A 12,697-nucleotide genomic window follows, 5' to 3' on the forward strand; every position below is an offset into this window, starting at 1 on the left:
CGACTGAACTTTTAGAAAGAGTAAGATTTGATCTGTATATTTTTCTATTAGAAACATATAAAAACAAAATATTCTCGAAAATTATATAAATAGATTTCAGAAAAATATGCAGAACAATTTAGTACTGTCCTATATGGGCATTATTTTTGATTATATCAATAGCATTTTACTAGGTGATAGAGAGACTTGTATGTGTACTTGCTTTCATTGAGAGATGAAAAATCCAACACAGCTCATTCAAATCCAAAAAAGTGATTAGCGAAACTGGTCTTGTTATTGCACAATAGGCAAGACCAAGACCGAGACTGACGTTATTAGGCTTTTACACACTCTATGAAATTTATTGGGTACTCCAAACTTTTGCATAATTGCCTAAAGTGCATCTCTGCTTGCGTTAAGTCGAAGGTTTTTGTTAGGTCGATGAATGTAACATAAAGTTTACTAAAATATGCCCATACCTATGTGGCAGATCTATCTCTCTCCAAAAAATTTATATTTCGACACTACAAGAAAATCTACAAAATAAAAATAGTTATTTTTTGTAAATACTTGCGTTAAACCCAAACGGAAACTACTTGTCGGAAGTTAGGTTTACAGTTATACAAATTTGCCTAACAAACAAAAAAAAAATGTTTAACGTTTCGAAAGTTTGTCTCTTTCCGTCGTCGTAAGCAAAAAATACAAAGAATAAAAAAACTATTTAAAATATTTAAATTCAACTTATTCGAGAACACTTTAGTTATTTAAAACAGATACATCTACAAAAAGTCTGACGTTCTGTTAAAATGACATTGTATCAAGTTAAACTTGAAAATTAACAATTACCTACTACCTGATAACAATTACTTAATAAGGTAAAACCAAAAGCCCCAAACTTTCTGCATGATTATTTTAAATTTACGTATATATGTTTATTTATGTTATGTGCTTTAAAATTAAAGAGATTGCCATACATTACTAACATCTACAGATGCATGAGTTTCTTTATTTTTCTTTAGAGGCTATCGTTCTTTTCATTTTAATTTTACAAGGCTAAATTTATTCTGAAAGTTCTGTGTCCATGAATGCTGATTAAATCTTAGATCAGGAAACCCCTTCTAAATAATCTTTATGTTCTTTAATTCTAACATTTATGTCTAGATGTTTCACCAATGTAAAATTTATCGCATGCGTATGGTATTTAAGTATATTATATTTTTGTTTGCTGTTCTGTATTCATTGGTTTAGTATGTGATAAAATGTATCTATTTGTATTTTATGTTTTGAAAGATGTTTGACGTATATTATATTGTTTTCCTATCCTCTTATTTTTCCCGAAACGCCTCGTATGTATGGACTTGTAAGTTGTATATATTGTGTATTATCATTATGTTTATGATTTGGGGTTTGTATTTCGTTTACCGATAAAATATGGTTGATAGTCGTTTTTTATTAATGTATTTTTTATGTGGTTTATATCTCTGTTTAGTGAAATGTCGTCTGAACATATTATTTTGCCTTATCATATAAATTTTTTAATAAAGCTTACTCTGGTGTTCCTTTACTTTTTCCTCTAGTTGGCGGACGGAGAATATGGAATCAATGGTAATGCGGTTGGTTGGTTTCGCGTTGGCTTTGGTGGCGAAAGCCCGTTTGATATTCTGGAAGGATTTTTTTTTTAATTTTTTTCTATAATAGCTTATAATGGAATAACTTTTCCTCCAATAGATAGTAGTGAAATTCCCGGTAGTTTCCGCAATCTCCATGTACCTATCCTTAAATATATATTCAAAATATTCGCATTGCGAAAGTCCTGACGTACCTCTCCGCTTTCCCATATGACATCAAAGAGAACCTTAAGGTACCCATTATGTTCTTTACTTGCACACTGATAGATTTCCACCGGAATCGCGTCACAGCAAGCTGATTTGTTGTTTTTAAGTTGTTATGGAGGTCTTTTATTTCCTGATCCGTTATTGGGATATCACACAACACATTAATGCTGTTATACTGAGGTATTGTGTTTAGATGGACATGGACCAAGACTGATGCAAGACAAACACCAAAACTATTTATTAAATGCAAGACCAAGCATTTGCTCATCTTCAATCCTATAACTTTTTATTTAATTTTGAGCAAATGATTTCTTAGAAAAAGAAAAGTGAACAGGGTGGGCCAAATAGGACGCTTTTAAAGGAAACACCATTTCTATAGGAGATGACGGAAATTCAATATCGGTGTCTGGAGCTCACTTTCATCAGAAACATGATGAAAAACCGCACGTCGATGTCTGTTATCGTTTCGGAGTTATGGTGTTTTCAAAATGCATTTTTAAAAATTCGCTATAACTTTTTGCTATGAAAAAAAAAAAAAAAAAAAAAAACATTTAAAAAGCACCTTACGTGCAGTAGAATTTAATGGTTATATATTTTTAAAATTAATAATTTAAGAATTATCAACAGAAAATTTGATTTATTTGTCGATTTCTCTTCGAGATATAGAGTTTTAAAATTCGCCTACATTGAACAAGTAGGCTTTTGAACGCCGGCTGTAATGCAAAAAATTCTAGCTGTGAGCAGCAATTAAAATAAATAATATTTACAATGAAAGATAACCATATCTAATAACAATAAATTAATAGCAAACCAAGATATGATGTACAGGTGTCTTGACATGTCGACGTCTTCTGTTGCGGACAGACGGGGACCATTTTTGAACCTTTCTCGCGGAATTCATTAACTCAGTAGGGTGAAAGATACTCTCGCATAACCGCTAAGTACTTCTAATTTTTGTTTAGATTATACGGGCAATTTTAATATAAGAACGTTTATTCGCAGAGATAAAAATCAACCATGATAAACAACTATATGTATGTCCGGCGGCTTCGACGGCCAATGGCTGGGATTTTGGTTAGCTATAATTATTATCGAAACTTGCTGTAAAATTCTGCTGATAATTTCAGAGTTTTATATATCGCTCGTCTAAGGAAAAATAAAATATTTTTAGTTAGTTTTTGAGTTTCATTAGGGGCAGATAATAAAGGGTCCAAAGCCAGTTAAAAGTGGCGAACTAATAAAAATTCTGTATTTCAGAAGGAGACTATAAATAAAATATCAAGTGTGCTACATTTTTGGAAAGGTAATTTAAGTTCTTTTCAGCCTAATTAAAATATACAGGGTGTGTCCCAAATAAAAATAATTTTTCTGTTGATAACTCTTAAATTATTAACTTTAAAATAAGTATACTTAAACCATTAAAAAAAAAAAAAAAAAAAAAATTTTGGAAATGTTTTCACAAAATACAGAACTTTCCATAGCCAGCCAACCAAGCCTAACCAAACTAAACCAAACCAAACCTGAAACGGTAACAGATATCGATGTGCGGTTTTCACCATCATGTTTTGAGCAAAAATTGAGCCCAGACACCGATGACATTAGTTTTTGTCTATCTCCTATAGAAAGGGTGTTTCCTTTAAAAGCGTCGAATTTGACCCACCCGGTACATACACCTCAAAATTTGATATTCTAAAAGTACATTTTATTACTTTTAACTTTCATAACAGGGCTACAAGTACTACCAGCTTTACTTTCTTATGAAGACAAATTCAAATTACATAATCACATTTAAGGAATCCTTAACTACAAAAACCAATATTGCTGTTCGTGGCGAGATAAATCTCGTGTCGTGTCCATTATATATGGTTCACTGTTGAACAGGATATCTCTAAGCGAAGAGAGGCAGTACCCTGTTATCTCACTTATATATCAGTTTGGTCGTGAATAAGCTGAAGGTTTAGTACTTTTACCGTCAATCGATAAGGCTTCCTGCAACAAGGAGTTATTTATTTTAGCAATACCTAGCGGCGATCAAAAGGACAGATGTTATTTTATAATGAGCCTGATACAGTGGCGGTTCCAGTGGGAAAAGTATAAACAGCGGTGTAGTCATTCGTACTGGTTAAATATTTAACTTTATAATATACAACTTTACAAAACGAAGCTATACAATAAGATATAAAAAAATGTTACATGGACACTTATTAAAACATTTTTGAGAAATCAGATATAAAATTATAATTATTTAGACTAGGTATTTTTAAATTATAAAGATATTTTAGATATATTATTTATTTATAGAAGCAATAGATTTGTATCTATTGATATATACTATTTATTGGTTTCTGTATCTATTAGACAGATCTACTAGGGTCGGCATTTTTGGTCTTGGGTGCCGATTTCTGTGTACGGAAGAGTACGGTCAACGTTTAGTAAATATAAGATGACTGAATAGCACACAAGGCAAGTATTTTTCCAAGCGCATTGAATCTAGCGTCAGATTAAGTAGTTATGTAATAATATTTCGTATTTTTTTGTTTTCCGACTTGTTGATTTCATGCATGACGATATGATTGGTTATTGCTGACTGATTGTTGAAAACGGTTAACAACCGGAAGCCTTTAAATTCAGCCAATAAAATTAATGTATCATCGTATCGTCGGACAACGGATGCATGAAAAATGGCTTACTAGATTGCCATAGTGACTCACTCCCATCTCCTATACATGTAAACGCTGACCCAAAGTTTCGCTTGCCATTGTCTATGTCAATTAATGGCCTTATCATTCCCTAATGCCGGTCTTACGCGATGTGGCAAACACCTTCCAACGTTGGACATTTGTCACATCGTGTGGGTGCGCAAAAATGGAATTCATGCGTTGACCGTTGGAAGCATGTCACCGTTGATTAAAGAAATAGGAAGAGGCGCAACTATGGGCGATTTCGTGGCCCAAAATATGTCCGAGATTTAGATAGTGTTACCGTTATATGTCCGAGATTTAGTATAGCTCTACGCCACTGCGCACTGATAGTCGTTTACAGAGCAGCGGATAAAGAATACCGTACCACAGTTCTGCTTTCAGTCGAGAGTGAGTGGTTGCCTGAGACAGTGTTGCCAGAACTACTGATTAATCTCTAGATTTACAGATTCTGGGTACAGTACGTCAATAACACGGATTTTCTAATATTAAACAATTTAATAAAATGCTATATGATTAAACAAAGACGGGCGTCAGAGGTTTTGAAATATAGATCGCTGTTATATCATATGCAAATATTTAGTAAATATTAATAACTGTCATTTCAGTTTTCAACCAAACGACTTTTTCGGTCATACGACATAGTCAGGGCCTATAAAAGATTTTTTTTTGTTGTTTATTCTATGTTTAACAAACTAAATTTTCAATACAAAGCGAATTTTTCAATCAAAGATATTTTGTCAAACGTGTATTACAGGTACATGTATTTTAATATGGCAAAACTGTCGTTTTCAGATCCATACCGTCTTCGATACACCTTCGCTGGTCGAATTAGAGAAAATAAGGTTTTATGCGTTGACCGCAGTACGATTGGTGTCTCCACCGTACAATACTGGAGACGTAAGGGGAAATCAAATCAGCCTTTTCTCAAATTCGCCCATTGGGTTGCGTATTTTCCCAATTCTTTCAATCAACAGTTAAATCCTGAAAACTGACTATTGTTAAGCTCCAGAGGATCCAATAAGTGCAAATATTTTCAGGGCTGGTAGATCTCGATAAAGAAATATATTTTCTCTTTCATACAATTTTTCAGATAAGTCCAAAATAAATTAAATAAAAAAAAAAAAAAGTTTTTGAAAATAAAAAATATATATTTTTTTTGAAAAAATTTTGTGAGCCACCAGATTTTTTTCTGTAATTGCATCCCTTTAGTGCCGTAACCACATAGATTAAAGCCGTAACTGTGGTAATATCAGAGATTAAGAAATTAAAATTGGGGAATTCCGTGGGTAAATTTGTGGTGAATAGGGAGTTCTAAAAAGTTTTTTTTTCTTTGAAAATATAAGAGGGAAATTTAAAAGAAAAATGCACGATTTTCAATATTTTTTTTTTTTTTTTTTTTTGATTTTTTTTTGAACTCCCTGTATATTAATCTATCTGGTCAAATAAAACTATACATAAACTAATGGTTTGTTTCCATTTTGCTTGTATATGTTAGTCAAAACAAAGGAAAATCAATGTTTATGGTTATTCTCTCTTTTATATATGTGTCTCGTTTGACCTACTAGTTTGATTACCATTTCACAAATACAACCATAAACAATATATGCATACAAAGCAAAGATGTTTTCATCTATGGATTTGAAAGAACCACTTGAAAGCTGTTGATCACTCGATCAAGATTATTAGTTATAAGTTATGGCCTGCGGTGCATTCGCCCACTATACGGTTTTGTCTATAAACTTCATCAGGATTTATCTCATTTAATGCATGATGAACCTGTGCCGTTAATCAGCGGTCAGAATTTTTTAACATCTTTATTAGCGGCCATCTAATAAAGCGTTTTGGTACAAAACACTTGGCCAGTATCAGGAGATAATATCTTGTCTATAAATTTATAAGCAATACAATGTAATCGTAAAATAATAAACAAGTCTGAAGTAAAAGAAATATAGTAGCGACTTCGGAATGTGTAGATATTTATTAGAGGATAAGATAATTAAGTTTTGATAACAAATAATAATATTAAATTAGTTGATTAAAGAGATATTGGCACGTCAAAGTTTTATTCACGTATTTGTCAATGTTTTCTAAATTTTTGGAAAATCATTGGGAAATAAATATACGGTAATCGCAAAACATTTTTCGATATACGTCATCAATCATATCGAAATTGACACTAAAGACTAAATGAAATTTTGGCAAAAATGTTTAAATTTATTGTATAATTTAAGATACCGAGCAGCTCTTTATTTTAATTTATAGAGCCAATGATTGTAACAGATATTTTATTTAGATTAAAGCTGCTAAAATTAGTTTAAAGCGATTTTTATTATCGCCATGTTAGTCACAATGCGCCGCGATCAGCTACGTTGTCGTTTATTATTTGACAATTATCGTAAGTCGTTATTTTGTATAATATCGTGTTGTTGTTGAATCTTTTGGAGTATTTTTTACCGATTTTCGAAGTCTTTTTTAACCTTTCGGTGGTCGCGCTTTATTTTTTACATGAAAGGTCGCGCGCGGACTAAATCCGAATGCTAAATTCAGGAGGTCTTAACTGTTGCTAGTGGTGTAAAACATAAAAACACTCAAAAACACAAACTAATACATATTGTTCAAAAACAAAAATAAATAATAATGAAAAAATCCGTAGGACAGTGAACACAGAACATTTGTGTGTGCTCAAAACATACGAAATTGTGACACTGTACACACGCGTAACGAGTCTGTTTTTCCACCTATCACAATTCTGTGCCGATCCACTGGTAATACTGTATTCAGTGCTTCAGAATCTGAAATTTATTCTTCTGTATCAGAATTTATTTCGGGCCCTTGCCTTCCTATAATATCCACTTCTCCTTCTTTCTTGTCATAGTCATGTTCAGTAGTTAATTCGTCATTTTCATTCAAACACTCTTTTGAGCTGTTGCAATCGTTTTTGCTCTGCCTTATAGGATACATCTAAAAAATAATACTAATTTATTAAAAAAAATGTCGATTGTTCACTTCTTTTATTATAATTTACTCATTTTCAATTAAAACAAATGAGTAAAATATCTTATTGTGTTCGACATTATAAAATTATTGATGTAAAAAGAGTAGTGGGTACAAAAGGTCGCTCGGCGGACTGACACTCCGCATATGAGTTTAAAAAGACACTAACTACACTAAACGATGTGCAAATGTACACTTCTCATAAAATATGCAGAGGCAGGAAGATACTAAGCGGCGCAGTATCTGATGTTTCCAGATTTTCGAAATATCGGGAAAAATATGTACCTGCGGCCTGTGAGTCCGCGCGCGACCTCCAAAGGGTTAAAAATTGTACTTTTAAGCACCAACATTTCGAGTTTTTGTATCGACTGTTTAAATCCTTGGAATATTTTCAACGCATGTGTTGAGAGCGTGATAGTACGGGGACTTATGATTTTATTGGGAACAAAATAACATAAAGCTGATGGGACTAGTCTTAATCGATAGCTTTTATAGTCCGATTGAACATACTAAAAGTCCCCATATCTCTCACTAGGGGAACACTGTCAAAATGACGTCGCCATCTTGGATTTTTGACATTTTTTTCTCAATCTGGTCTTTACTCAAAAACTACTTATTTTTAGAAAAATTATGAAGAGGGAAAATTTTAATACCGATAAAAATACTATAAACAGAGTATATATATAATACTCTAACCTTCCTAAGTACTACCCTTATCAAGATATATGTCTTGAAGTACCACTGACATATCGATTTACTAGAAATTTTCAAAAATTTAAACTAAAATAACTTGAATAATTTTCCGTTTTGCTCGAGAGGTAAACATTTAGTCAAAAATCTATGCACCGTCCGATAGTACTTGCAGTACTATCTAGCACTGACCAAGTACTACCTAACAACTGGCGAGTTCTTATGATCTAATATATATTATTACTCCGAAGAGTAAATAGTTATTCACAAATTATAATTGGTCAAAAATATCTAAACCGCCTAACAATATTTGTAGTACTGCCCAAAATGTGGTGTATAACTACTGCCTACAGTTGTTGATCTCTCGATTTTGCATGAAAACTAATAAAAAATTCGAAGCTAATAATAATTTAAGTTTTTGATCATATTAATTTTTGATCGTACACTCGTATATAGAAACAGCGAATCTATCCCGATTTTGAAATAGTCGAGGAAAGAAAACGTCAAAAGACTGGGTACTTCTGAAGAACACCAGTTAACACGTTTATTTTGTCGCTATACATACAAATAATATAATTAAAAACTAAGGTATCTACATTTCTTCCTCAGGCTCGATATCATTCATCGGATTTAATTCGGGGATATTATCGCAAGAGTTTCCTTGGCAAAATCCGCATAAATTTGAGCAAAAAATGGTAGATTTTTTACAGCTGCATTGCTTTGTGCATGAGGTTTTGCAGTTACAAAAAATCATCTTTAAAATAAATTCGGGAGATACTTCTTGCTCCATTAAAATGAGATAAAGCTCATTATTCTCATCCTGCCATCCCTACATCAATGGATCAGGAGATTAGCCTAACCATTCTTGTATTTGGTTATAAATTCTAAAGATATGGAATTTTGCGCCATCTGTGGTGGGAGGAAGAGCAGCCAAATTGAAGTGTGTGCTAAGATTTTGTCTAGCGGTTATAGCATTGTATTTTTTAAATCTTAATTCATCTAGTGAAATTATTGAAGGTTCCCCGTAAAGAGATACTAAAAAGTGCTCGCCGGCTTTCAAGGCATTATCAATATCACAATATTCTCGTATCTTTCATAGCTTAACCCGCACACTTTCATAAGATTTACAGACTGATCAGCTATTTAAATCCTGAATCGACTTGTATTGATTCTGCTTGGGGGGCGCCTACTACTACTTATGCAATGACCGAAACAAGGAAAACGATTTTAGGGATAACCGAGATATGCGTTGCCGGCGTCTTTTAGATGGTACCTATGTGTATAATATTTCAGGAAGATTTTCCGAAAATGTAATATTTTGCATGCTTCATTAGAAACACCGCGTGCTAATAAATAAAAAGAATTGCACGAGACAATATAACTAGTCAAAAGTACACCGCTCGACGACACTACTTGCAGTACTGCCTTGTACTACCCAAGTACTACCTAGTACACAAATTCAGGCTTTAGTCTGCCTAAATACCATTCCTGCACATGTATTGCCTAAGTAGAAACTTCCCAGCTATCTACTAATAACAAAAATCTAATCGACTGCTCAGAAATAATATGTAAGCCACCCGACAGTATACTTGCAGTACTGCCTAATGTACTGACCAAAATTTTTTATAGCTACGGACCAAAATTGTTCATCCATCGATCTTTTAACTAGCCTTTTTATAAACAGCAAAATATTTATTTATTTCAGGTTAAAAACGAAAATTCGCCAAAAATTGTTATGTTGGTGCTCCTTCTACGTACCTATCTTGGTAACGGTGCTACCTAGGAACCTCGAAGGTACCTCCTATTTTAGAAATTTTATCGGTCTTTCATTTCTCTTCTAACATATTTTCTTTAAAAATTAACAGTTTTTGAATAAATGGCAAATTTAGAAAAATGCTAAAATCCAAGATGGCGGCGCCATTTGACAATGGGAGGCATGGGGACTTTTAGTATGTTCAACAGGACCTTTAAAACTATCAATTAAGACTAATCGCAGCTTTATGTTATTTTGTTCTCAATTAGCCCTATAGGAAATTTCTAAGTGCCCCGCATTATGACACTAAAGTTCCTTTATTACCCTTGACAGAAGTCAGAGTTAATTTGATTGAAGTGACACATTACACTACTCTCAAAGTTATTTCTACTTATTTCGATTTCTAGCGAGTAGCTGCTGCCTTAAATTTCAAATTTCTACTGTGGTGTTAGTGACTACTATTATATAAATTAGTACAAAAAATTTAATTATTAAATTAAAAATAAAACAGTTTTTTTTATTTATTAATGATATAATATTGTTTCCCAATTTTACATTAAGATTCATCTCATAAATCTATCACGATGTTAGTGCTGTTGCCATCGCTTGTTACTCAAGTTGATCACGTGCATCGGATATTGTTTTGCGATTACTTTAGAATAAGTATAGAACCGTAAATATCAAAAGTTTACGAGCTTTCATCTATCTATGAAAAAATACACCCAAAATAAACAGTTACTACTTTTAATAACCTACCTGGGGGGCGTAAATTAGCATTTATTTGAATCATTATATTGTCAAGTCGCGCACAATGTGTTGCAATTGAGTAATATTAATGAAAAAAAAAAAAAAAAAAAAAAAAAAAAAAAAAAAAAAAAAATCATTAAAAATGTTTTTGTAAAGGTACTGCAATTATAGTAAAAATTACATATAGCTACACTACCTTGATTGATCAATTGTCCAGAAATAGAAAAAATAAGATTTTTTTCTCTACTAGGTATTTCCATTCCATTTAATTATTTACTAACAATTTTCTACTGAGGTAAATTTGGAGTTGGTTAAATCAGTCTTTATTTGCATTTAACAAAAGACCTTACTAAAATGTTTATTTAGTTAAGTTATTTTTTAATTTTTTTTTTTTTTTTTTTTATTTTTCTCAAAAATAATGGGAGTTTTAAATATTTTTGTATCCCAAAAGTCATCTAAGTGTTCGGATGTGGATGAAACATATATTATCCATGAGCACCATTGTAGCGAGAATCCAGCCTTCTTGCAATTCTTGATTTATTAGATGTCTATTGGCCTATTTTACTGCGGCCCTTACGGATCTATTGTGATACTTTATTGATCTCTAGGTTATATTCTACAAGCATTCTAAAATCCTATATTCTTTTCAAAGAGTGTCCTACTAAAACGTCTTTATATTTGTTTGTCATCTGACAGTCTCTTGCACTGATTTAAAATGAGTTCTGCCTTTCCTTCCTTGGTTTCACAAAAATTGCAAACTGCTTCGTCGTCAATGCAATAAGCTTCAGATGCCTAGTGAGTTTCCAATGACGTGTTATTAGACCAACTACCAGTTTTAACTCTGCCTTTGCTTATGAAGTCCGCTGTAAACTTTGGCGGCTGTCTTTACCCTGGTTTGACCAAGATTTGTTGACCACCCACTATTTTGTGACCATTTGTTATTCCAACGGCTTCAATGACTTCAAATAAGGTTCTAATTCAATAGTGGCATATTGTAATATGCCATTCATAACTTTACATATGGGTGGTGCATTTTATCAGGAGCAGAATAATTGTAACAAGTTCACATTCATGTCACCAAATCGTAGAAAAACAGGGGCACCTTAAAAAGTTTCATGTATTTTTAAGTTTTTATATATTGTGTTATAGTGGAACGATTTTGATAATCTTTTAAACAACTTGTAGCTAAATTAATTGGGTTTTTAGTATTTCTTTCTAAATTAAGAAGTGAAAGTTCCCATCTGTTAATTAGATTGGGAACAAAAAATGGTATTATTTTTTGGTAAATGTTATCACATAGGTGAATCCTTTCTCGATGGTTTATTTTTGGTTCATCTCCAATAGCTTTATTTTTGGATATATTATCGCTTTTGAAGAAGACTGACATTTTTTTCGTAATTTTTGCATTAAAACCATGTCTTTGCTTTTTTGTGTCCGCTATACGAGTAGATTCTTTAATTGAAGATTTTAGAAATTAAAACTAGATCGCTAATAGGTCAAATTGGTGTGCACGAAGTAAAGTGCAGTCGCTTCCTTGAGACAAGTTCATATCCTATAGACGTTCAGGAATCTTTGACTGAGAACTTCGAATCGAGACGATCGACTTATTGTTTATCGATAAGAGACCGCCGCGCCCTTCGCCAGCTTTTCAAATTTATAATGAATCGCCAAGATGTTATGATCAACGCCAAGATGTCTTTGTGTGCTTCATAGATTATCAGAAGGCTTTCGACAACGTTAAACATGATATTCTCCTAAACAGACTGCTCGAGATAGGAATAGACGCCAAAGACATTAGAATCATACAGGAACTATATTGGAACCAAACCGCGGAGATCAGAGTTAACAAAAACTTATCCACAGACACCTTCAATGTGTGTCAAGGAGTCCGTCAGGGCTGTATACTGTCACCAATACTTTTTAATATATACGTCGAAAAAATATTTCAAATGGCTCTGGAAGGAGAAAGTGGAGGAATTAAGATTAACGGAGTTCCA

The sequence above is a fragment of the Sitophilus oryzae genome, unplaced genomic scaffold (assembly GCF_002938485.1).
Source record: "Sitophilus oryzae breed Bouriz unplaced genomic scaffold, Soryzae_2.0 scaffold_814_pilon_pilon, whole genome shotgun sequence".
Taxonomy (NCBI): domain Eukaryota; kingdom Metazoa; phylum Arthropoda; class Insecta; order Coleoptera; family Curculionidae; genus Sitophilus; species Sitophilus oryzae.